The 27,823-nt window shown below is 41.0% G+C and overlaps 1 long non-coding RNA gene across 1 annotated transcript; it reads left to right on the top strand.

The window, feature by feature from the left end:
• Window positions 1-5,178: 5,178 nt before the first annotated feature.
• LOC310714034 lies at window positions 5,179-27,176 on the top strand. The gene is made up of 3 exons (XR_014529538.1): window positions 5,179-5,215; window positions 18,617-18,726; window positions 27,094-27,176. It is a non-coding gene; the product is annotated as an uncharacterized lncRNA (long non-coding RNA).
• The last annotated feature ends 647 nt before the right edge of the window (window positions 27,177-27,823 follow it).

The raw sequence follows: 27,823 nt of genomic DNA, 5'->3' as shown, positions 1-27,823 counted from the left end.
TAATTACTTTGAAGTCAAATTGTCCACAGAAAAAAGTCAGTGCTCTCCGGCAACAGCTATGCGGCTTTGCTCCGTGAAAGAAGCAGACGATTCGAAGCACCATGCCGCTCACCCCACGTCGCCTCGGATCCCCGAAACCAGGTTTCTCCACGAGTAGGGGAGGCACAAAAGGTGCCCGCCGAATCCCACGCTCACAGGCTTCTCCCGCCTGTGATTTTTTACGGGTCTCTGCCTTCGCCGTGGCGGCCAGACCCAAATTCCCACGGGGCAAATTCCTCCCGATCAGAGGAATTCCGCCATTACCGGAGGCACCAACCCGGAAGTCTCCCAGTTCCCAGGATTCTCAATGACTGTTAAAGTGGTATAAGAATGCTTAAAATATATGGTGTGGATGTATCTTTAATCATCAGTTTAGCCTTAGGTGAATGGCTTTACTAGTTTGAAGGAATGTGGTTGCAAGCTGGGTGCAGGAGCCTTAAGACCTTTCCCCCTCTTCATTTCCTTCCTTCTCTGTACCACTGCGTGCCGCTCAGTAACATATCAATCATGGCTGATTGCTCTGAATATCTACAGAACGTGCAAACGCTGTGCATTTGCAACCATTGTTTTTCAGGTGGCATGTAAACATGTAATGTTTAATGGTTGTCTCACATCAATAGAGTGATGAATGTGCTTAATTCCACAGCTCTGCAATCAGGCCTAGGAGAACACATTTACAGCCCTCTGTCAGCAATCACATTTCTCCTTTGCATTGAAGCACTGGTGTTTCCAAAGACCATCTTAACTAACTAACAAACTAACTAACACATACACAATTTACAAGGGGAGATGGGGGCATTTCACTTCCTGAAACTCAAATGGTATGCTCTAAAACCCGATTATATTGCAGTCTTTTTTCCAAATTGAAGACATTTCCTACCCTGAAATCTAATTTTCACAGCCCCAACCTGATTTTCAAAGTGTTTTGTCTTTTACTTGGTGCATACAAACTCCCTGACTCACATCTCAGAATTTATTCATGTCATGAATCCATGATTTCCTGGAAAACAAAACAGGAAAAAACCCATCACTAAAACATACTTCCTGTCTATTTTTGCTGAGAAAGTTGAGTGATCACAGATGGCCAAAGCATGTCTCTCATGCCTGCAGTCCCCCACTTCCCAAGCCAAAATATGAAATCTGGGTTGGCAGAGCCATGAGCTGGGGTGAGGTGCTAAGCCAGCAGTGAGAGTGGTGTATTAAAGACAGGAGAAAGCTTGCTAACTTCTCAATTGGGGAATTGTAGTGCTGAAACAGGAAGGAGAACCATGGGATTTGCAGTTTCCTCTGCTGTTCAGATTTAATGGGGAAACAGAGGAAATGATACTTCCCATTCCCAGACAGGAAATTATGCTCTTGAACTCTCCCTATTCTGGATATGCCCCCATCATTGATTTGTTTGACTATATCTCATTTACATCTCATGGTTGTAGACACAGCTGAGTTGCACACGTAACAAGGAAGATGAAGAGACAGAAAAATGTGTGTGTATGTGTAAGAGAGATTGTTTATCACATTCACACAAGGAAAAAACCCTGTTTCTTCTTCTTTTCTTTGCACAGACTAAGTCTGACATAATTCCTCAGATGTTAATTTCAGGGGAGGGGAGAACAGAAAAACAAACACGGCCCGTTACAAATATATTCACTGTAGGATCTGCCAAGGCAACTGCAGCTCAGGTTTAATTGTAGTTGGACAAATGGGGCTAGTATAGCAGTGAGGCAAGTGTAATAACAATAAGGCTGCTTAAATGAGATTGAATACAGCAGCGAGACTGAATTTAACCTTGCATTAGACAGTTTTAAAAGGGCCCTGGGTAATGATGCTTATAAAAGCTTCTGGACAATAATGGACACATTGGGAAAGTTCAGAGCACAACTAGCTTTGGGGAAGTAATGCAATTCTAGCCTCTGCCTCATTGCTAATGGCTAGTTTTTGCCAAAAGCTTCACAGCCCCATAACTGAAATCAAGATGAATCAAGAGAATTACTCAGCAGCTTATAAAAAGGAAATTTAGAGAATATGACATGAACACCAAAATGGATTTTCCTCCTCCCTTCAAAATCTGGATCCGCTGCTACCATCAGTAGCTTGAAATTAGACAGCAGGCGACTGATTCCTTCCTTCCTTCCTGAACGGACACTTTAGCACCAAGCTCATAGCAATGTGCTGCCTGGCATGGTTCTAATGCTCTGCCTTCTTTATGACATAATATAATTGATGGCATATATGCAGAACAAGTGGTAACCAACCAGATAAACAATTTGTCTTCCTGTTTGCTTTGGAGTGTTGGTAAAGACTTCAAAACATCGTTCCCCGGTGCTAGCTCAGAACAAGAATGCAGATAATATTAAATGAACCAGAAGCTGTTTTGACATGTGTCTCATCCATTAGCTAAATAGCATTGCAAAGCCAGTAGCACACTGACCTTGTTTTGAGATGTTCACAATGACTCTGTCCATTGCAATGTAAGGTGTCATAAAATGGCCACTCCCATTTATAAAGAAATAAGCAGTTTGGGGCACAGGAGAAGGGATATACCTGGATTGATTCCAAGATTGTTTAAAACACCCACCCACCCACCCCAAAACAAAACAAAACAAAACAAAACAAAACACAAAGCTGAATTCATAATTATTTTTGTTATACTTCCATTAAAAAAGAAGGGCGATGAAGGTTGGGCTTTCATGTTTTGAACCACCATTATTTCTACTAATTTGAAAAAGCACGCTAGGCAATGCAATCCTAGGTTTGAAAGCAAGTTAGGATGGCTCATGTGCCCCCCTACAAAAGAGAGCATAGATATGCAAAAATAAATAAATGTATATGTTAATAGATAGAAATACAGTGCATCTCACTTTAGTGGGGAAGACTGTGATCAGGTGAGCTGTGTGGCACTGCTTTCTCACTTTTCCCCACTTTTTTTGTGCTGTTGATGGGAAATTTCAAGTCCTTTGCTCTCCATTTTTACGGTTCTTTTATCTTAAAATTGGACTTGGACTTTCAAAAAGAGGAATCCCTCAAATGTCCTCTGAAAGTCCTTCCTCCTGTGTTCAAAGGTGTTTCTTTCCTTCTAAGAGGGAAATCCTATGTCAAGATCCACCAGCATAGGTAGTTGGTTTCTGACTCAGCCAGGTTCAATCTGTGCTCATCCTGGTGTTCAGGCAGGGCCAGCACACTCAAGAGACAAGGTGGCTGCCTTGGTTGGCAGGATACACAGTTGTGGCTGATCCAGCCTCCAAGGAATGTCTCACCACCTGCTGCTTCATGGTGCCCACAGCAGTGGCTGCTGCCTCTTTGGAGGCTGGGTCTACCTCCTCCTCAGCAGAGCCCCCCCCAATGTTGCCTCCTCCCAACCCCTGTACCTGATGTTGATCTTTATTTCCCCCCTTTTTCTGATGTAGCTCTTCACTCCCCTCTTCTTTTCTGATAGGTAGGGGCATTCTGTGGTTTGCCTCAGGTGCCAAAATGGGTTCATCCGGTGTACTGGGCATGGTGGGGCTGGGACCAGAGAGCAAGGAATTAGGCTGGATTTTCCACTCATTCAGCTTGGTCATGTGGCAGCCGGACATAGACCACTATTTTAAAGGCCTCTTTTTCCTCTGCCAGGGTTAGCCAGAGTAGCTGCTGTCCCATTGCTAAATGTGGTTTGGATCTGGTATAACTTTACACCAGTTTAACTTACATCAGTGTGCCTTATGCTATCTTCTTGTGCATGGGATTGCTCCCTAAATGTGTTTAGGATTGCAAGCAATTGTTGGTGTAAGAGCAACACTTTATTAAACTTTAGTACAAAACACTTCCATCTTGGTTAGCCTTCCAGCCTGTTCTGTCGGACTTCTTTTCATAAGCTGGCCACACCCTTTTGTTCCTAATCTATTTCTCCTTGTTTCTTCCACCCCATTTCTTATAGGAGCCTTCCCCTCACATAAACTTTCTTGGAGCGATAATATGGGATTGGTGACTATTTTTGAGAATAATACTACTGAAAGCTTCATATTTATAAGTCTTCTTAAAGGTATCACACTATTCTAAAACTTAATCAACTGATCAGAGGTTACTTAAATCCTGATTTAAGGTTTAAGCTGGATTTTGAAATGGTTATGTCCCCATTATATAAAAGAGGTTATATAATAGCGTAGATACATTTTATTATATAAATGTAATAAAAAACATGTTTGAACTTTGCTGTGTTATTGTTGTTTAGTTGTTTAGTCGTGTCCGACTCTTTGTGACCCCATGGACCAGACCACGCCAGGCACTCCTGTCTTCCACTGCCTCCCACAGTTTGGTCAAACTCATGCTGGTAGCTTCGAGAACACTATCCAACCATCTCGTCCTCTGTTGTCCCCTTCTCCTTGTGCCCTCCATCTTTCCCAACATCAGGGTCTTTTCCAGGGAGTCCCTGATGTTGGGAACTTTGCTGTAGTAGGGCTTTATTGTGGCATTATCTGAGGTAGGCATATCAACAGGGATCCCAGGCATGCAATAGGTTGCTATCCAGGATAGTGGAGAATGAGTTGGGAGCACTATACAGTCGTACCTTGGAAGTTGAATGGAATCTGTTCTGGAAGTCTGTTCGACTTCCAAAACATTCAAAAACCAAAATGTGGCTTCTGATTGGCTGCAGGAAGCTCCTGCAGCCAATCAGAAGCTACAGAAGCCCCGTCAGATGTTCAGGTTCCCAAAGAACATTCGCAAACTGGAACAATCACTTCTGGGTTTGCGGCATTCGGGAGCCAAAACGTATGAGTTTCTTTTTTTAAAATAATATTTTTTATTCATTTTCCAATACAGTGTTATACAATCCATTCATCTTAATTACATCCCATTTCTCTTACTTTTGACTTCCCTCAACTTGTCTGAAAATCCTTCATAGTTTTACTTCTTCCACATTTCTAACTTATTATATATATTAAACCCTATTTTTTTGTAATTATTTTAACATTTTTCCTCACAAAGCTTCATTAAAACTAACAAACGTTATCTGATTATCACTTAATTTTTGCATATATTCAATAAAATTTTCCCAATCTCTGATCTCGTCGATTTCGGATCCTTCCCGTCATTCTATCCAACTCTGCGTAATCCGTCATTTTCATTCTCCATTCTTCTATCGTAGGTAGCTCCTCTTGTTTCCCAAAACGTATGAGTTTCAGGGTGTTTGACGATCAGGGTATGACTGTATTGAAATGTGTTCCCAGAGTAGCGTGAATCATCAGGGGTCGAGGGTATAGCTTCAGGGGAGGATCTCTTGCTTGGTGTCAAAACAGTCCATGTATCCCATCAACCCTGAGGCCTGTAAATGTATTGTGCTCTGATCCCTCTGATGGTATTTTCTCTGCCTCTTCTCGGGTTGGTGGACTTTTTCTTTATGTAGCCAGGTTTCCTCACGGCTCTCCTTTTCAGAAGAAAGCTCCTAAACATTAATCACGCTAATTAATGCTATCAGTCCTTGTTAATTGTTTTGCCTGCCTGTGTCGAATAGCAAAGTGCGTGTGTCCAGACTTGATACTGTGGGGCTTGAAAAGAGATGCCTCTCGCTTAATGTAGGGTCAGGACTGAGCAATCATTCCAGACACTGTGTGATATATATTGAATAAATTGTTTTGCTGATTTAACACATGAAATATTCACTAGGAAGATGAACTGTAAAAACAACATGGATGTGGGAAACCACAATGAGATGCCAGACAGGTCTGATAAGTAACTTGCAGTTCTAAAGCAGTAGGGGTGGTTACATGCACATTCAAACTGAATTGCTTAGGATTCCATAGCATAATTACTTTTTTCCTGCAAATAGAGACACACACAGATACAAACAGCCTTAAGGCACAATAATGATTTGTGTGAGAACTCCTATTAATTGAAATCAAAACATTCCAATCAGTCATACAATCAAGGCACAGCGAAACTCAAATTTAATCTTCTTAAGTAGTTAAGAAATATTTTCATGTAGCACCTTATATTCTACTGCTTCATTGGTATGGAATAATAATAGTAAAAACAACAAAGCTTTGATGAAAACACACAATTCATTTCTGGTTGTAAATGAAAGAGCAGAAATCCTAATGGAAGCTATTGCTAAGTTAATTGCACTGGCCACAGCTGAGCATGTTGTTTTAGAAAGCAGTGTGGGCACCTTGCGGTATCAACAACAACATCAAAAACCCTGCAGGGAAATAATGCAATGCCTGGATATCCTGCCGTTTCACTGCATCCTTGTCTGCCCTGAAGGGAATTCTCATTTTCAAGTGATTCCATTTTACTTGTGGGGAGTTTGTGCCAATCTAATCATGGATGAATAACAGGCTCGAAACCTTAATATACAGTGACCATTCATCCATAAAACTGAAAATGTTAAAAGGCACCCTCTGAAACAACTGCGCTCAAGAATTCAAATGCCTCAGTGTCCAAATGTAAGTGATGCCAGGGGCACATCTAATAAGGCTGATAAAATGTAGTTTGACGCTTTTAAATAGATGAAGCAGTTGCGAGACAACACACAGATTGGTTCAGTGGATAACAGTTCTCTGTGGAAATTGTCTGTGCACAGGCTCTGGGCATTATCATAACAGCCACCCCCAAGTTATAAATAAGCACTGGATGAAGAACAAGGGGCTTTAAATGAAATACAGGCTGGTTCTTTGGGGAGATTTATGCCAAGGTTGCCCAAGGCATTTTTGCGCCTTGTGTGAAATACTTAAAAGATGATACATAAAATTAGACCTGTAACAAGGTATTGTATCCCCACTAGAGCAGTGCATAAGTGGCCTCTAATTTTTTTCCACCGTATTTGTGGGCAGAGAAGTTAAGGGACTGAATTTCTTTGGTGGAGAGTGAGAAATTTCTCCACAGGTTCCAAGGATGGAGGCTTACCACTTTCACAGTCTTTCCTCCCTATTTTTTTCTATGTTGGCAGCCCAAACACTGTTTTCCATCCTCCAGAATGCCCCAGACCTTCCTGGGCATTGGGTGTGGGAGGGTGAGTAATGGTGGCCTCCACAAAAAAAAGTTTGAGAGTATTAAAGAAGAAAACACCTGCAAAGTGGCCTTCTTTTTCTAGGCTCATGTATTGTGGTGGTCCCACTGTCTTTCTGTTGCCTCTCAGTCAGTTTGAACGTGCTATGGCTGTGGGCATGGACTACTCAAGCACCCTTACCCCACCTTTATAACCCCAAATTTAGTAAGGACTGAGAATGGGGCCATAGCTCAGTGGGAGATAATCTGCTTTGCTTGTAGAAAGTCCCAGGTTCAATGCCTGCCATCTCCAGGTAAGGTTGAGAGAGACTCTTGCCTGAAGCCCTGGGGAGTAGCTGCCAATCAAACTGAGCTACATGGGCAATGGTCTGACTTAGTATAAGGCAGCTTTCTATGTTCCTGTGTATCCATGCAGAGCAAACGGCACACCTAGCTCGGCCGCAAAAGTGATGGCATCCAGGGAAAAGCAGAGCCAGCCAACCAGATTATTCTCGTTTTCAGATTAGCATCACAAGAGCTGCAGGGGAATCTGCTCTCGAAGTGGAGCTCCTGCACCTTTAGCTAACCTATATGGCTTAAATCCAAAGGTATAAATATTCCAGTGCTTCTGCTTTAATCGACTCTGTATAACCATGTCAAATAAGGGCTGGTGCTTCTATGGAAACCATGGCTTGTAGCAGGATGGAAGACAAGAGAGTGCGAGATGAAATGGCTCTCAGATCGTTTGGGCCACATTTCTTGACATTCTAACCGAGCAGACACTTCAGGTTTCAGAGAAATCACGTAGATTTTCCTTTTCCTTTATTCCTCTGTCATATGCAGTGCCCATTATTATGGCTTGACGCTAGGTCTTTATGCAGCTATAATGAAAAGGCATGAATGTGACAAATCTGCAGGAATAGGCATGCTGTTAAATGAAAAGAAACAGTTTCTTCTCACACTGACTTTGATTAGAGGCTCTGGATTATTGATGCTCCTGATCAGATGGAGACAAAAGTCTCTTATAGTTGAATGATGAAGCCTCCTCCTCTTACATTCAAATGAAGATATTTCAAGATGTCTCATCACTGAGGCTACATCTCTGCAAAGAAGGGGAAATATTCCTTTTAATTACAAATGGCGGCTGGGATCCAAAGAGGTATTTCAGCTTAAGAGTGGTCCACTGGAAAGAGTGACACCCCCCCCCATGAGCAACTGATTGTGGTGCCTGTAACAGGACTAAGAAAAAGAAAATCTCTCAATTTCAGTGCCACGCCCACTGTTTTTAGGCTACAAAACCGAGCAGTCATTTTGGTGACTGGAGGGGACAAAAAGGAAGTGAAGGTGGCAGCAACAGCAGTTCCAGAAGTCTGGAATGCTGATGACCACTGATTTCTCTGTTCTCTACAGAGGTCCTTTGTAGCCCTCACTGTACAAGTGGCTTCGTCAGCATGTGGAGTCATTCTGCAGCTAAGGAGAGGGAAGACAATGTTGGGGTGTGTGTGGTGTGTGTAATTGCATCCATTAACTGGTAGGGCTGTCTGGAGTAAAGGGCTGCCATCACCAGGGCATACATACCAAGAAAGAATGGAAGGAAGGAGGTTTGCTGGGAAAAGGGTTTAAATCTTTCTGGGGGAACAATACCCATATGGGTGGGATATGTCTTTCCCAGGGAGGGAAAGGGATGAGCACTAGACTGGGAAACAAGTAGGGCAGGTTTGAGCCCCACCAAGGGGGAAATGATAGGAATAATGACAGCTCGTGTGTGGCCAGGGATAATCACACATTGAAGCACTTAGGGCAGCGTGATTGGTTCCTCTGCACTGGGTGCCGAGCCTAGGGGGTGTCACAAGGCATCACTGCTATGACAGAGTAAATTCAGCAGAATGGAAGGTCAGAGGTGGGGGTGAGCACACACTGAATTTTTGCCCCTCACAGAGCGCGGCTGAAATTTGAAAGACCAAAGACTACCCCCTGCACTTAGTATTATGTAGCCAATCACATCACACCCAGCCATAGCATAAGGAGCCTGATCCACAACTTGTCTTCTTGCACCAGCCAGAGCAAGAGGTGTAGAGGGTCAATATGTTCCTTTTTTTTGTTGGTACATCACACCAATGAAAATGGCCAAAATGTATAGATTAAGCTCCAATAAATGTTGGCAATGTAACGAGAAGGATAGCACTTTTTATCATCTATGATGGAATTGTAAAATAGTTAAAAATTATTGGGAAATGATACATAATGAAATGAAAAAATGTTTCAGATAACTTTTGTTAAAACAAAACAAAACAAAAAAAATGTTAGGAAATTTAGGGCAAGATTTGCCAAAGGAAAAGCATAGACTCTTTACTGAACTCATTAGCAGGTTTTGAGTGAACATTTACAAGTAACAAAATGTATATAAATTATAAGATCATGCACTGGATCTCTGTTGGATGTGACACTCTTCCCAGTGGGGTGACATCTCCACCTCATTCTGACCTTTTCCATTCAGCAGATCTGGACTCTGCTGGTTAGTATCCTAAAGCTCTCAACTGGTATCAACGAAGCACTGCTGATTTAGGCGTTGTCTTTTCAAGCCAGGGTTGAAAAAATGGTCTTACAATGTGCAGAAGCATGAACATCGACTCACAGCAATGGAGTGAAGAAAAAGTGTGTTGGCAAGGTTGACTTCAAGCAAAATATTATTTATATTTACTTATTTGTCGTCATATCTTTCCTTCTCTCCCTCCAAAAAAGGAGCACAGGGTGACTAACAAAATAAAGCAACACGTTAATCATAAGCCTATTTAAAACTTTATCATCAATATAAATAGTGACAGATAATACCTGCTGAACACCAATCATACTCCAGATACACAAACAAGCTCAAATCCAGCTTGATTTCAGATTAAACCTCCGAATCACCAAAACAATTTACAGTGAATTTATTTAACTCATTTTTCCTGTGTGGGTTTTTTCCCCACCCAGTGCCTAGAGGGTCACTCTATGTTTTACAAAGCTATTATTGTCTCTCAAAAGAAACAGCCATTTCTGCCGAGTTGTACCTGCTTGTGCAAACAAAGGTTTCAGAAAGCAATCTCCTGGATCTATATATAAGGGGAAGGTTTAACAGATAATGAGTGATGTCTTCGTTAAAATACATATACTCTTGGGTTTAGGGTTGCATTATCTGGTTTCTATCTTAAATTGAACACTTGACTGCTGCTTCAATGGATTGTGGGCAAGGGGGTTAGGGGATCCTGTCTACTTACTGATCATTTGTTCTGTTTTTTTTTTAATGGGGAGGTAGATGATGTTACATTAAACCATGGGTAGGCAAACTAAGGCCTGGGGGCTGGATCCGGCCCAATCACCTTCTAAATCTGGCCCATGGATGGTCCAGAAATCATCGTGTTTTTACATGAGTAGAATGTCCTTTTATTTAAAATGCATCTCTGGGTTATTTGTAGAGCCTAGGAATTCATTCATCCCCCCCACCATTTCTAGTACATTTTCTGATCATTTTCCTTATGACAAATAGTCCAGTTTTTTCGGTTTTTTAAACTAGCTGCACAAGAAAACCAAATCAGTTGCACTTGCACAACCATTATGTGATTTAACTCAAAATAGTGCCAACCTGATATATAGTTTGATGCATCTGAATTTCCAGATTTTAGGTCACCCTGGAAATAGTTCAGGTACAGTGGTTCCTCGGGTTACAAACGCTTCAGGTTACAAACTCTGCAAACCCGGAAGTAGTACCTCGGGTTAAGAACTTTACCTCAGGATGAGAACAGAAATCGTGCAGTGGCGGCGGCGGGAGGCCCCATTAGCTAAAGTGGTACCTCAGGTTAAGAATGGTTTCAGGTTAAGAACAGACCTCCGGAACAAATTAAGTTCTTAACCAGCGGTACCACTGTATTATGCTTGAGATACAAGTAGCATAAGACTTTGAGGTTTGATGTGCCAGGGAAGAACACTTTGAGTGGTGATTCCAGTGTTTTCATTATTGGCTAGTGGGCAGAGTCAACAGGATCCTATTTTTTAAGATTCTATGAAAGCACCCTAAGGTATGTCTAAAGCAAGAGTCAGCAAGAAGAAGTGGTTAAGACTGTTGGACTAGGACTGGGAAGGCATAGGCTCAAATCCCGACATTAGTTTCCTGGCAAAGCTTACCTGGAGACCTTGGGCTAGTTATCTTTACGTCTAACCCAGCTCATAGGATTGCTGCAAGAATAAAATTGAGGAAAACCATGCACACTGCTTTGTGGTCTTTGGAGGAAAGGCAGGATAGAAATGTAATACATTCTCACTTGTAAATCCACCTTGTAAACCTTACTTAGTGCAATTGAGCAATAACATCCCTCCCCATGGCAATGGCACCTTTTTCTTAGTAGGTGGAGCAGTTCTTGGCATGTTGATATTATAGTTAGCTTTCCCTCTCTTTTTGTTCTCTGAAATAAAATAGAAACGAGAAAAGTTTTGAAGCGCTGTGGTGGGAACTTATCAATATTGATGCTGTGTTCTTTGAAGATCTATAGTGCTAGTAGGACTGGGGAAAATATTCCTATTGAACCTTGATCTTGCTCAGAGTGAACCCTCTGCTCAGGTTCAATTTATCATGTGGAGGTGCATGGACTTTCCCCCTCACCCTATCATGTGATCTCCATCAGCTCACTATAATCTGAGCTAGTCTTTGTTTCTTCTCAACTACTGCTTTCTTGATCTCCACAGTCATTTTTCCTTAGCTACTCTGTATATTATTTGACTGCATAAGTAGCAGGTGGCATTGCAGATGCAGTATTTTTCTGTCCAGAAGTTTTCAAATGCCTTTGCTTTCCCCAGTTATATTACAGAGGACTGGTGTTGGGGGTCAGCACCTGCCTATGTCCCAGCAGAGGGCCACCATGAAGAGTGCCCTGCACCTGTATTCCCACTCCTTACCATCCTCACCACTGCCACCTGCTTGCTCATTCTCCCCTTTCCTCTGGTCCAGAAGAGGTGAGAAGGTGAATGACAGCAGCAGTTGGAAAAGCAACAGCTGCTACCACCTAACTGCTCACGGATTCCTTTTTATCTGGCAAAAGCTCAAAGTGGTGGGCGTGAGGAAGGCTCCCAGTGACAGGCAGCTGACCCTGAAAGAGGGGAATGCCTGATCGGGAATTGCTCAGGGGCCCCTGAAAGTGGCCTGGAGCTGACACTGAGACTTCATTAAAATGTTTATGCCCACAAGAATTGCCCTGCTGAATTAGAGAGAGATCCGACTGGTCCACCATTTTATTTCCAAAGGTAGCCAATCAGATGTCTCTGGAAACTTATAAGCAGGGCATGAAAGGAATAGTTTCCCTTTATACCTGCCTCCAGCATGTTCTGCTCACTTTATTACTCTACTTCTTATTTGAAGACCTGCAATGAGAAATGTCCATCCTTCCTTCTGAACCTCCAAAAGGGAACAAGTTGACTTTCCCTGTCTAACTTTTGTGAAGTCAAGAGATGGACTCCACCTGGGGGCAAAGTACAGTATTTTAATGATAACCCTGCTATACCATCACATTCCTTTAAAAAGAAATTTTGCATGCTCAGGCATATTTTATGGGAGACAGAAAGGATTAAAGAACTTGAGTAGGAATTTGGTCAAGTGTCACAAAGCAAGACCTATATTCTTTGATAAGGTCAGTGAAATCTCACCTTCCCCTGCTGGAATTAACCATTATGCTACCCTACCTTTTTTGCTTGGAAACAGGTTGTTCATCCACAACAGTGAACATAGGAAGAATGATCACTGGGAGGAGTGCAGTGAGAAGAAATGCCATGGTGCATCTGCAGCAGCATAACTGGATGCTTTCATCTGCCTCAGCTGCAACAAAACATGTCTCTCCTGTATTGGTCGCTACAGCAGGCACTGTAACTCTCCAGTGCTTTGACTTTGCTTCCAAAGGCACACCCCTCCATTGTCTCCTGAAACAGACGGATTCATACAACAGTGCACCCCTCCATTGTCTCCTGAAACAGATGGATTCATACAACAACAACAACAGGTACATCCAGTATTCAAAAGTTTCCCAGTCTGAGCCTCGTTTTGTTAACTTTGGCTGTAATCCTATACAGTGGTACCTCAGGTTAAGTACTTAATTCGTTCTGGAGGTCCATTCTTAACCTGAAACTGTTCTTAACCTGAAGCACCACTTTAGATAATGGGGCCTCCTGCTGCCGCCGCGCCACCGGAGCATGATTTCTGTTCTTATCCTGAAGCAGAGTTCTTAACCTGAAGCACTATTTCTGGGTTAGCAGAGTCTGTAACCTGAAGCATATGTAACCTGAGGTACCACTGTACATGGTTACCTGGGATTAAAGGTAAAGGGACCCCTGACCATTAGGTCCAGGGATTATTACCTGGGATAAAGGGCTGCTAAAAGCTGGGGCAGCGGGAGCTGTATAGGATTGCATTACTGGTTATAAGAAATGTAAATCTGACTCTGCAGTGGTAGGAGGTCCACAGAAGTAAGTGGTTTCATCCACATTTAGGTGGGAAATAAATCACAGTGTTGTAGTAGATAAAATTCTGGAAGTGGACCAAATTCCTGCTCTGCCATGAGGCTCATTTGGTGACCTTGGACCAATCCCTCTTTCACACGAACTCATCACTATCAATCTCTCGGATCTGTTGTGAGAATACAGTAGGATAATCTTCCTGGAAATCCTTACAAAAGTTAGCCCAGGATACAAATGTAGTTATGCTTTCCTTTCCTTTTTCAGTGTCCTTCTGCTGAGCTTCACAGTGGCTTTTAAACACCAGGGGTTTAATAAAACATGTTCTGAGTATTAAAAGCCATCAGTGTTAACCCCAACCTCCTTCTCTACCTGCCAATGTGACATAGGTGGTCAACCAATCCTAGGGATTTCTGAGAATTGAGATGTGCATGCTAATACCCAAGCCATCCCAGATTTCTTTAAAAATGTGTTTGGGAGAAAGAAGAAACTCACTGGAATATCTTGAATTGGGCTCCAATGAGATGTTAGCCTCTGTTTTATCATTAGAATGAATGCTAGAGACACTGTGTCCTTGATAGTTGTAGTTTGGGTTTCTGACATTAACTCCAACCAAGGTCCTTATTTAACCAGCAGAGAGAATGACACACGAAAAAATGCATGAAATAAAAGCTGCACTGAATTTAAGAACAAATGTCACCTACACAGGAAGAGCGCACTCAAGATAATTGGACTAAATACAGCTCATTTTTATTTGTTTCTATGCTGTGCAAGGCTTTCTTTTTATTTTTATGGGGAAACCATGCAGTAATTGTCCTTTTGCAACTGTAGCCATGACTCACAACAGTGTCTGAGTCATAATGTATTATAGTATCATTGCATCTTATTCACACTTTTTAAAGATAATCATTCAGCACTAGTGTTATTATTTTCTAAAGGGTTTGAATGAGCAGTTTACTAATCTTTAAAAAAGATATCCCTAAATGTCATAACAGCAAGCAAGTTCATTGGTTAAAACACTTGTGATAAGGAAGGAGTAGGCTGAAATTCAGTGTGGGCTACTTATTTCCTGCTCTGTAAACCTATTAGATTCCATTATGTAACATTGATTATTTTAAGTTATTACAGTGGTACCTCTGGTTACAAACTTAATTTGTTCCGGAGGTCTGTTTTTAACCTGAAACCGTTCTTAACCTGAGGTACCGCTTTAGCTAATGGGGCCTCCCACTGCCGCTGCGCGATTTCTGTTCTGATCCTGAGGTAAAGTTCTTAACCCGAGGTACTACTTCCGGGTTAGCGGAGTCTGTAACCCGAAGCGTTTGTAACCCAAAGTGTTTGTAACCCGAGGTACAAGTGTATTATTATTATTATTATTATTATTATTATTATTATTATTATTATTATTATGTTGTTGTTGTTGTTGTTGTTGTTGTTGTTGTTGTTACAAACATCTGAAGATCACAGGGAAATTTACAATATAAAAATACAAAGAATACTTCTCCACAGTGTAAAAGGCCATAGATTGTTTAATAAGCCAAAGGCCCAGAAGAAGAGGAATGTTTTTGCCTGTTACTTAAAGATATGTAGTGAATGCGTCAGGTGAGATTCCCTGAGGAGAGCAAGAAGTGGGGAGCCACCACAGAAAAGGCCTGTTCTTATGTTTCTGCCCTCAGGAACTCTTGTGGATGAAGCACATGAATAATAATAATAATTATTACTATTATTATTACTACTACTACTACTACTATTATTATTATTAATTTTATTATTTCTCCCCATCCACTCTGGGCGGCTTTCAACAGAACTTTAAAAACAGAATAAAACTTCAAACATTAAAACTTCCCTAAAGAGGGCTGCCTTCAGATGTCTTCTAAAAGTCGGATAGTTGTTTATTTCCTTGACATCAGATGGGAGGGCGTTCCACAGGGTGGGTTCCACTACCAAGAAGGCCCTCTGCCTGGTTCCCTGTAACCTCACTTCTCGCAGTGAGGGAACCACCAGAAGGCCCTTGGCTCTGGACCTCAGTGAAAGGGCCTCTGATGATGAAAAGTTGCAGCCACATTTTATTTATCAATGCAACAGCTTTATATTCACCTGAAACTTTCCCCCCAACATAATCTTGCCTCTTGGACCATTGCTATTTTCTAATTTTCAGAATGTTTGTGATACAGTTTTGGACATTACCAGATTCTCCACTGTTTAACATGGTGGTGGTGAATAAGGTCTACTTTCTCACTGTGGGAATAGCGTTCAAGTCTTTCCTTACACCTGCTTTTCATATCTGTACCCACTGTATTCTATAGTGAATCTAATGGCATACAGCAATTACTGTTTAGGTGGAATATATTTATTGAATATTGCAGTGGTTATGTAAGGTAGTGTACCATCTCTTCATAGTATGTGTCTTCTGAAATATCAAAGAAAAGAGCACGGTTGAAGTTTGATCATGAAATGACAATTAAGATGCACTAATAGCATGCACCTGCAAGCAACAGCTTGATCAAACTGACAAATCAAGATCTATCAGAATAATGCAAAGGGTGTCCAGTTGGGTGACTTTGAAATAGGAGGAGAGGACACTGGAACCCATCTGGAAAGCTCCCTATTGGGTATTTTTTTAAAAAAAGAAAGAGAGAGAAATTGTGTTAACAACGCACAGCAAACTTTCAGAGGAGGAACAGGAATGTAACAATAGAGAAATGAACTGGTGCAGAACAAACAACATAGATAACAGACTGATGTCTCCCCAAAGGGAAAGGGAAAGAGGATTAATACATAGTTTAAATATCTTTTTGGTGCCCTTGATTGCATAGCATTTAGAAATTATGTATTAGTAGAATATGTAAAAGCAGAACACGGAGGCTGCTCATGGAGGTTGTGAGAACAGAATGGTAGACTAGATGGGCCTTTGGCTTGATCCAGCAAGACTCTTCCTTTCTTCTTAAATAAATAATAAATAATTTCATTATTTATACCCCACCCATCTGGCTGGGTTTCCCATCAACTTGCAGATCAGAATCCATGCTTAGCACTTGTCTTCAGTCCATTCTCAGGGGTTGAGGTATGGTGTCATTCTTTCTTTTTAAAAAAATCCACGTTTTTCTGTTTAAGCCATGTGTCATACCTATCTCCTCATATTATGCAGAAATCCACTGTGCCCCTCTCCCTTACATGAGAGGCAGGGCATCTAGGCCAGGCATAGGCAAACTCGGCCCTCCAGATGTTTTGAGACTACAATTCCCATCACCCCTGTTAGCTAGGGATGATGGGAGTTGTAGTCCCAAAACATCTGGAGGACCGAGTTTGCCTATGCCTGATCTAGGCAAAGCATGCTGCTTTAAAAATAGCAAGAATAATGGGGGAGACATTAACTAATTTGTTTTCCAGATTAATTTATGTGAACATTGAACTGCCGTAAGGGTTTCCCAGTGTGAAATTTGCACATCTTCTAACAAAACAGCAGTGTCCTGAGGACCAACAAAGAGTTCTCATCTTTATTTCTGTCTATCATACTTTTTAGTTCTCCATCAAGAACTTCAGAGTGGCCTATGTGGGTAGTCTACTGTAAATAGAGTTACACTAGGATATATTATCTTGCCAATAACAACCTAGTTGATTTCCTTGGCCAAGTCCAACACTACCCACCCATACCACAATGCTGTTTGTGGGCAGATCCTGGTTTAAAATGAAATTTGGAGTACATATATTTGACTACAAGTGGTGTGCGTGTGCTGGTGTTTTAGATGATGCAACTGAAATAATATATAGTCTCCAGACTGCTCCACAGTTAATGCTCTTCACCACTTCTCCATGATTTATATAGTCTTGGGTAGACAGTTACATCTTAGAACTTACATCAGAATTGCACCTGTGGGTCGATCAAATGGCTAATATTTACTCGAACTTCACAGTGGGGTTTCTTTTTTGTTTCCATTTTGGAATTGCAGAAAACTGGGAACCATGCAAAGTTATATTGTTCAGAAAGCCCTTGCATATGATTGCTTCTGCAGTGGCATTATTTTAGGCCAACTCATTTTATTTGTAAAAAAAAAAAAAAAAAGTTCTCAGCATGGAACCCATTATGTCATGTGCTCAATCTCTTTTAAAAAGAGTCCACTACATCATGGCCTCAAAATATTGGCCGTCTTTCTGTTTTCCTGTCAGTAGAGATCCACCCTGTGTCTAAAGACAATTTTAAATATAAGGAGTAAAGGTAAAGGGACCCCTGACCATTAGGTCCAGTCGTGGCCGATTCTGGGGTTGCGGCGCTCATCTACGTAGATTTAACAACTCCATTCGGACATTCTGTTTTCAAGGAGGATGAGCATGTCAGGAGCGTCGTAGAAAGGCTGAGTGGGTTGTCAAGAGTGCCATTGGATATGCTGGGTATAGCATCTTAGCTGGTTGTTGCAACTCTGGCACTACAATTGGTGCTGCCTCCTGCCAGCAAAGAGCCACTCCCTTCAGGGAAGGCACAGGGGCCAATATGACAGAGAGCCAGCCCAGACATCTGTCTCTGTCACCAAGGACCAAGAGGCGACTCTGCCAGCACAAAGAGACTTTGTACGCTCAGCCTACTCAGAGGACTGCTTGCTTGCCTACCCAGCCCTGAGTCTTGGGGTGCCAACTGTGTGAATGAATGAGCTCTCCTGTCGAGTAGGGTGGGCACAGGGGCCATTTCAAATGTTGGGTCTCAGATAATACCTAGCCATGGACTTCTATAATCAAACTTATATATGGGAATAGTAGTGAATCTTGGAATAAAGCTTTTAATCTTAACAGCTGAGTACCAAATCTGTGAGTGGGAACCAGGACAGAGTACTCTGGCTCCAACCCCCCCCCCTTGTTATTCAACCTGTCTTCTATGAGTTGGAGGCTGGCTGTGTGAAGCAGGAAGCCTCCAGTATTCATGGAAGCTCCCTATGAGTTTTAGAATGGGGGAAAAAAAACAGGCATTAAACCACATGGGAAGTCTCTGTGGATACAGAAGGCTGTGTGCTTCACACAGTCACTCAACAACCCATGGAAGGCAAGTAAAACAATGAGGAGGAGGGGCTCCTGGTAACATGATTACTTTACCCCCAAAACACACGTGGCTATGGCTAATGTGAGAAGACTTCATGTGCTTGAATCTACTTTCCAGGTGTTGCTGGACTACAGCTCCCATCAGCCATGCTGTGGAACATCTGGAGGGCAACCCCTTGGCTAACCCTGCTTTCAGCATTAATATCATCTTGAGAGCAACGCTGGAAGGTAACTCTTCATGTTTATTTCGAGTGGTACATTCAAATACAAATACCTAAGTGGCCGAAGTTTACTTAAATTTCTATCGATTTTACCTGATGCTGAACTTCTCCTGACTGCATCTGGATATTGGGAAGTGATATGCTAAGTAATGCAATTAAGGTACAATGTTCCCTGAAGTTACAATTAACTATGACCTTTCTGTGGTTGAAAGTCACAGCACTGCCAAGAGCAGAGGCAAGGAGCTGAAATGTGGAAGACGATCCAACACCTTTAAAATTTTGACAAAAGCCTTTTAAATGCATTGGATTCTTTGGAGATGTTTTAATTAACTCTGTCTTCCATAATGGCCATTTTATTAAAGTCTTGGGCTTGGAATGATGTCAGCTGAGCTTGATCCACATGGCGCATCTGTTCTCAGCCGGATTCCTTCGTGCTTGGTGTACATTTTATGGAGCCATGCAAAGGAGGTTGGATCCTATCCAAATGATGAGAAGTAAAAATCTGTTGGGTTGCCTTTAAGCTTGTCATCACTCTGTTGTGTAAATACCTCGAAAAAGTGTGTTTTGGCTATAGGTCCTGTCTAGTTATGAGCAAAGTTAATAAATTGGGGGTGTTGAAGGAGCTGGGTACGATGACACAAATTATGACATGGTAAAAGAGACTGTGTGGGGGTTGTTGTTGTTTAGTCGTTTAGTCGTGTCTGACTCTTCGTGACCCCATGGACCAGAGCACACCAGGCACTCCTGTCTTCCACTGCCTCCTGCAGTTTGGTCAAACTCATGCTGGTAGCTTCGAGAACACTGTCCAACCATCTCGTCCTCAGTCATCCCCTTCTCTTTGTGCCCTCCATCTTTCCCAACATCAGGGTCTTTTCCAGGGAGTCTTCTCTTCCCTTATTGTTGACTACAGCTGGGAGCAAAGTCTTGACATTGAGCACTAAGAGTTGTAGTGGCATTAAGCAGAATGTTCTGTCAGCACAAGGATTTCTCCCTGTGAAATGGAACATTCTCCTACTCTCCCCTCCTGTACACCCCCTCAATCCGTTCTTGAGTCCCCGTACCCCCCGTACCCCCACCTTCCAAAGCAGATGTGAGGATGGCATGAGTTGTACACAGAGGGAGGAAAGTATCACCTTGTGCTAGTGCTAATTATTGGAAGTGTGCTGATAAAAGGAGCTGAACACTGGTTCATCTCCCATAATGAGCACCACTGCTTAAACACATTTGCAGGGGGGACAGGATGAGATGAGTGACAGGCAGTAGCAGCAAGCAGCAGCAATACCACATCATGGCTCTGGAGGTCTCAGTGATAGAGCAGGGTGGCAGTAGTGGGATGTTAGTTCTGGACCTCAGCATGTTTTTGACAGCGATGACCCTTAATTTTTTAGAATGCTAAGGAGGCTACTAACATTGTTTCTTAACCTTGAGAAGCAAATAAGGAAATATGCTGCATCAAATATGTTCTGCAGTTGAAACAGGGATTTTCTGGGTCAGGGTCCCCCCCCCCCCCCCCAGTGTTTGATAAGAGATGTCAGGTAAGATGCAGCTTAATTTCCACTCATGGCTTTAACAATCTTTTAGTATTGACATTTTGTACCTCCATGTGATATAAAGTTGTTATGATTCCTTTTCACCCAGCCAGAGTCATTGCTAATTCCTAAAGCGCAATAGTTGTTCGTTGAGTTTTTTTCATTTTTCTGTGGCTGATTGCTAGATAAGAGCAGTTTTCTAGCACAAAGCAAGCACGATTCCCATAAAACAGGTAATTATATTGATGCTTTTAAAGCACACTGACTTAAAAGTACAAAGCCTGGGCATATTCTATTTTTATTGTAAAGTTCGACTTCCTACGTCTTATTTCATAGATTCTTCTTTTTCTTTTCATTTTTGTACTTGCAATCACTTCACCACTTTAAAACTGTAATGTAAAAAGTTTAATATGACATTTCTTAAAACCACTGCTTCCAACACTTTTTCTATGCAATTCTTTCCTGCACTCTTGCCCAAGTATAAATTTTAAAAGAGAAAATATATTAAGTAGACCAGCCAGTGAATGGATGTCATGTTATTAATCCAAACATCTGGCCTTGCCAGTTCTCAAAATGATAATGAATTGGTGGCAATCAACTTGACAAAGTTTAAAGAACAGAACTTGATAGTTGAGTGGATTTGGTTAATTACATTACTTTTCGAAATATATGTAAGGTTCAATATAGAGATTATTTTCTTCTGTCTTTGGGTTGCATAGGCGAAAAGGATTACCATATTTACTTGAATCTACTGCTCACCTTTTTTGGCCAAATTACGTTGTGAAAATTAAAGTGTGCATTAGATTCTATGGGATATTTACATTCACCAGCAAATACATTTTTGGTTTCAAAGTTCTTCAAACAGGTGCACATTAGATTTGATGGCACATTAGACTCGAGTAAATATGGTAATCCTTATAAATTTATGTTACTGGTTTATTGTCTTGTGTTTTGCTAATTGGAAAACTATATCTAGAGCTTTGTATAAATGGCATTTCAAAATTCTCTACCACATTTATTTGCAGAGAAATGGTGGGGAAGGGAACAATTGTATCACATTTATTCTTGGGGGAAGAAAAATTCTCCCTCAATAGTTTCTTGGAACTGGGGCTTAGCATTATGGATAGCAGTTGTGGGAAATTTGCAGTCAAACCTAACTGTGCTAGTTAGTATGTTAGCAAGACTTGTTTCTTGTTCCTCTCTCTCTCTCTCTCTCTCTCTCTCTCACTCTCTCTCTCTCTCTCTCTCACACACACACACACACTGCATGCAACAGAGGCAGACATGCCTCAACACATCTCTCTGCCTCTGAGGTTGCCCTGGCTGTATTTTTCAACTAAGAATATTTACCTGCATTTTAACATTGCTACTAAGGACAATGCATCACTGTAAGTAAAGTCTATTTTAAACTTGCTTCGTTGTGTGGTCTGTTTCTCTGCAGGAGGGGTCAAAGGAGTCAAAGTTGGCTCAGTTAGCTGGAACATATTAAACAAAGGTTTAAAAGCCTAAGCCTATGCCTATGCTTCACTAAATCTGCTTAATGATGGGATTGAAACTCTGCTACTGGGGCTCTTTATATGCAAGCCGTGCATTTTTTAAAACAAGCACCAGCTGGTTTTCTTTTCTTTTTTTCTAACCCGCACATATAGGTCTGCAGAGAATTAAATGTAATTAATATATCCTCTTATGGAGACCTATCGGCAGTAGCATAGTTTTTCTTTTTCCTGATGTTGGGCAGTCTGGCCACCATTTTATATCCTCTACAGTGTACTGTCCCCCTAGCATCATTCTGAAGCATGGGGTGGTAGGAGGGGGTGAGGAGAAGGTAGCCACTACAAAATGGTGAAGAATATATAGAGAAGATTGAGTGGTCTTCTTTTTCTGTGAATGTAAGCTGAAGAAGAAACTCACAGCTTGGAGCTTGCATGAGTTTATGTCTGAATTTAGATTTGAGCCGATAACCATTTTATGGGCTGTGAAAGAACCATATAATCCTGAGAGAAAACTGCTACCAAACCTTATGTAAATGTTCTAATAAGATTCCCCATGCTGTCATTAAAGGACATTTGGTAGGCAAACTGTTAAGTTTTGGAGGTAAAAAGGTTGCCAGATCACCTTTAGCTTGAGGTGAAGCAATACAGTGCACATGTACCCTGCCTGTCAAAAGTCAATATAGTTAATATGTAGAAGAAAGTTATCTTTAAGGAGTGTTCTCATAAAAATAAGGGATAATGCGAGCATTTACTACATAAAGTAGCACAGTGGTGGGTTTCAATAAAAGGACAACTTTAACATTTGGTCTCAGTGTAGTGGAACTATAATATATTGCTGCAAGTGGTGAGAGCAGTAGAAATAAGATATAATTACAAAGAGCAGCTAATCTATCACATGTGGTGGCAGGATTGCTGCAATCGACTCCTTTAAAAAATACGGGGTGTTGAGGAAATGTTCAACAGGAACTGAAGGGTGCTTTTTTTTTAATGAGGACATTTGACCTGAAGTTCTGCTAAACAAGGATTTATAAGATAAGACAAGCACATTGGAAATCTTTACAGCCGTGTCAAGCTGTCTGCTGATATCCCAAAATGATCAGTTTATCTCTGAGCACCAAACACATCCAACAGGTAAATAATCACTTTTGAAATAATCTGAAAATCTGGGTTTCGCACACCTTGGTGGAATGTGAACTGCAAATCAGGAAACAGTTGTCATATTTGTATTTTTTTGCTCTGATGAATTCCTTGACATCAGCTTCTCCTCATTTCAAGACCCCATGTTCATCCTAGATTGGGTTTTTTTAATGATAAGATTTTTTAATGAAGTTCGAGTGTTTGGTAGTGCAAAGAGTTCACTGGCCATTTAAGCTTCTGTGATTTAAATAGCTGCTTCTCTGTGAATAACGCTTTTACACAAAATGAATAACACTTTCAAATTAATGAATATGAACTGGCTAGACAGGTATTATATGGCCAGCAATTTTAATACATAAGGGCACGTAAATGATACACTAAACCTTCGAATATTTAAGATTATAGACAGCTATACGCAATATTTTCCTTTTATTGGGAGATAATTTTCCAATTAAAGATCTTCACTTACACTGGATTATGTGAGAAGGAGGCCTGTGTTGAGAAGAGGGCTTATCCTTTTGGGTCTACGAAGGTCTATTAACTTTTCCCAGCTACATTCGAGATCCACTCAGCAAAGCAGGCAAGAAGGAAAGTATCCTGTAAGTTTGTTTTTTAAATCCCCCAGTCACCTAGAGCTCATTTTGGGGTAACTTGGAAAACTGTAAGAGTGAGGGGAGGAAGAAGCCCCATTGTGCAAGTGGACACCCACTTAAATTACATTGGATTTCAACCAATAGTACTTATGTCTGAGAAGACATATATAGAATTGCACTGTTAATGCTTGTCTTCAAGTCAAAATGACAAAGATTTCTTTATATGACTTACTTTATATGAAAGTAAGCACCCTTTTAAAGTTGGTCTTCTTTAACATACAAATGTAGCGTGTTTGATGGGGAGAGGAGTTAAGCAATACACATCTTCCTTTTTGTCTGTTTGATAACACAGAAAATATTCCAACTGGAACTCAGATTTTAAAGATTCATTTCTTCTCCTGGATTTAAAGATTACATTATGTGAGAGCATTAAAAGCGAACAAATCAGGAATCAAAGGGTGGCATTCAACTGAGTTTTACTCAGAATAGACCCACTGAAATTAATGGGCCTGAGTTCATTAATTTCAGTAGTTTGGTTCTATCCTGAGTAAAACGTAGCTGAATGTCCTCCTAATAATTTCTTGACAAGAGAAATTATGCACACACCCACACTCACACTTCTTTTACTCCAAGAAGTTATGTCCTTGTTCAAATTGGAGCCTTGGCAGTTTGAAAACTAACATGAAGTAGACATGTAATGTTTGCTTAAGCTTTTTTAAATGTCAAAATGAAAAGGTCATAATATTATGTTCAGGTTGCTGAAAATGAGAATAGGGCATTATAAGTGTAGTTGGAAACTAGTTTTCTGTACTTGCAATTTATAAAATGCACTGTAACCTTGCTACTCTGTTTGTTGCCCTTTAAATAGAAAATGTCTTCCTTTCCTGCAATTTATTGTGCTTTCCATTGCTCCTGTATTGGGCAGACAAATGTTCTGTATTGTACCTACAGGTATGTTATGAAATACAACAAATCCTAGATTTTTAGAATGATGTGTATTATTATTATGAAGACTTTTTTCAGTCTAATTTGAAATCTGTTTTCCCCTGAGTACAGTTCGGATAGTGCAGACTTTACTGCAAACAAAACAATTGTCCTCTACCATTATTTAGGAACATCACCCAACCCCCAGTAATGCTCATTGCCAGGCTAGTAAATTCACAGTCTCTATCCTAGTACAATAAATAAGGCAGCAGCTTTCACAGGGGAATAACTTGAAACTGCTGGCGATGGATGATAGAACATCAGGTACTGAAGAAGCTGTATCAATATGATGAGTGCAGCAGAAGAATTCCTTGCATTGTCTGTTGTTAAAAGAGAGTAAGTCCTTTTGGAGAATGGAGAAAATGATGAGACAACTTCCATGAGTACAACACTATGTGTCTGCAGCACCCAGCTTGTGTTTGGGGTTTGTGATCCTACTGTTCTCCCTACTCTTACCTAAGCAGTAACATAACAACCCAATGCTGTAGACATGAAAATACTTTTCTGTACATGCTTACGTTCATCCAGATGGCTGCCTACTGGTTATCCTTCTATTCCCTATTTCTACTCTTCTAGATGAATGATGTCTTCTACCTGGTACCCAAAGCTATTTTTTTTTAGAAAAAGAAGTGCCAGAACTCACATTGAATGGCAATGGCGCCCACTTGAGAGGTGCTGGAACTGAGTTCTGGCATGTTCTGGCTGACAAAAAGCCTTGCATACTCCTACTGAGGCAGACTCTCCCCTACAATTTCATCAGCAATAGTGTTTAATCAAGCCTTGGGTAAAAAAAGGTAACATTTAATGTTCCACGGCTATTTAAAAGGTTAAAGGCATTGACTCTTAATAGCTTTATTATACATTAATTTTTCTGTTCTGCTGCTTGTTTTACTCAAAAGCTACAGTGACTAACACGGATAAATTTGAAGTCTGCCTACTTTCAACTCCTACTTCTCCTTGACATATTCAAAATGTATAGTGGCTAAATGTTCCTGGTAATGCTTGTCCCAAGAGTGACAGATGACAAGTGCTACCACTGCCTTAGGCTGCTTGAAGTTATAAAAAGATTCCTTTTAGCTTCATCATTACAAATTCTCCTTTTATTCCAGAGAGCACCATTTGCATAGTCGATCCATCAATAAGTCAAAAGTGCCAGGCTGACACTTAAACTTGCAGAGAAGTCCAATTATTGCAATTTTGTCTGAGGCAATGATATGGATTGTATAAATGATGGTGCCATAAATATTCCAATACAAGAATATAAAAGGAATATTTATTATTTATGCCATGTCCAGAGCACAAAATGGCACAATGGCTTTGAGAAGATGAGCATAGATTTGCTGTGCATTGTCCCACATCTGCACTCCACATGTCAAACAAAATGACAGCAAATGCCCACTTGATTTTAAAGGTGTTTCTCTGAAGTAAGCCCTTTGTGTTGCTAAAGCATTTCAATTTTGTCCCTACACCTCCATTTTGGTTTTGTAGCTGGCAATGTAGCTTAGCCTAGCTCATGAATGGCTGTAGTTCAATAGCAAAGCATCTATTTTAAATGCAGAATGCCCCAGGTTAAATCCCCATTATCTTCAGACAGAGCTGAGAATGCTGCTGGTCTGAAACCCTGAAGAGCCACAACCAGTCAGTACAAGCTGTATTTAACTAGATGGACAAATTATTTGACTCAATATAAGGCAACTTCCTATGTTTCTACTCTAATGCAGTTGGGGCAACATGTTATCACTCAGCATAGTGTTGGTCCACAACAGCTTACACCAGGCATAGGCAAACTTGGCTCTCCAGATGTTTTGGGACTACAACTCCCATCATCCCTGACCACTGGTCCTGTTAGCTAGGGATGATGGGAGTTGTAGTCCCAAAAGATCTGGAGGGCCAAGTTTGCCTATGCCTGGCTTACAACATAATAATGTTTTTGTTGCCAGTCAAAATAGGCAACAGTAACAGGATGGCAAATTGTTTGACCTGCAAGAGGGCAGGTTTTTTTTTTTTTGTATTCTGTTTGACAGCCTTGTCCAACTTGATGCCTTCCAGATATTTTGGACTGCAGCTCCCATCAGCTCTAGCCAAACATTTCCAACAGTCAGGGGTGATGGGAGCTGAAGTTCAACACAACTAGAGGACACCAGGTTGGGGAGGACTGATCCATCACAACAAAGGCTTTGGAAACAGGATTTCCAACGGGTTTGCATGAGAGAATGTGATTCCTGAGATTTCAGAGATACCTTGGTCCCAGCTCATTCAGGTCTTTGTCTTCTGCTCATGACTACAGGGTGCTTCTAGACTGTTACCATTTCCAAGTGGCCTTTAATCATAGATCAACCAGTTCAGGTTGTACAATTAGATTTTGAGCTCTAGTGTAACAAACCCTCCCCCTAAAAAGAGCCCTTTTTTTGGTAAGGAAAGTGTTGGGAAAATGCACTGGAAAGTGTGGGATAACTCTTGCTTGACACTAATTGTTTAACCTCTTCACACACAAATCAGGGTGAATGTTCAATAAACATTCATCAACTGTGGCACCGTGGTTGCTTAAACGGTTTAGATATAGTGTTCATATCTATTAAAGTTACGTCCACTTTTTGCTTGCATGCTTTTTGCTTACATGACCTTTGTTTTGTTTAAGAATTCTTGAAAATTAACCATCTCAGGATTTAAAAGGCAAGAAAGCAATGCTGTGTGTGGGCTGAAACAGATGGAAAGGATGGAAACAATCTGATTTCAATTTAGATCAATAGCCATGTAAATTATACCACTTATAGTCATCAATTTTAGCATAAGTCTGTAGACATAAAAACTAATCCCAAGGAAAAAGATATACATCAAATGATAAAAGATGTTAACTGTATAATAAAATCTATCCATGATGTCCATTTTATGGGTCTTTTTTGTAATCAGTACTTATTACTGTAGAATAATATGAATGTATTAGCATAAATATTCTGAACATGCAGTTGGAAAAGTGTATAGATTTATACTGGAAGATGGTCAAAAGTATACTGAGGGAAAGGAGACAAATATTTCACTGCTATGTGCACTCAAGTATTTCTATAGTTCTGGGGTGGGTGGAATGTAGTGGTGGATTGCGAAGTCCTGCTGGTTTACACTGGCCAGAGTGGAGGCTGAGGAGGGCTGTGCAGCAGGTGCCGGAAGATTTTCTGGGCTAAATACACATATTCTGTGGACCCACTCACAAAAAAGGACACCAGTCTGCATATCCTTTGTGTCACATAGAAATTTGCGTTCTATTTTCCATGTTGTGTGAAGGGTTCCAAAATAAACCATGGCTGCCCACACTTCCTCCAACCCCCCCCCCAAAAAAAATCCCCCATGAGGGAATTCTTTGGTTGTCTTTC

This window comes from Podarcis liolepis (assembly GCF_965112155.1).
Source record: "Podarcis liolepis genome assembly, chromosome: 8".
Taxonomy (NCBI): Eukaryota; Metazoa; Chordata; class Lepidosauria; order Squamata; family Lacertidae; genus Podarcis; species Podarcis liolepis.
This window is presented reverse-complemented; position numbering and strand designations above follow the sequence as displayed.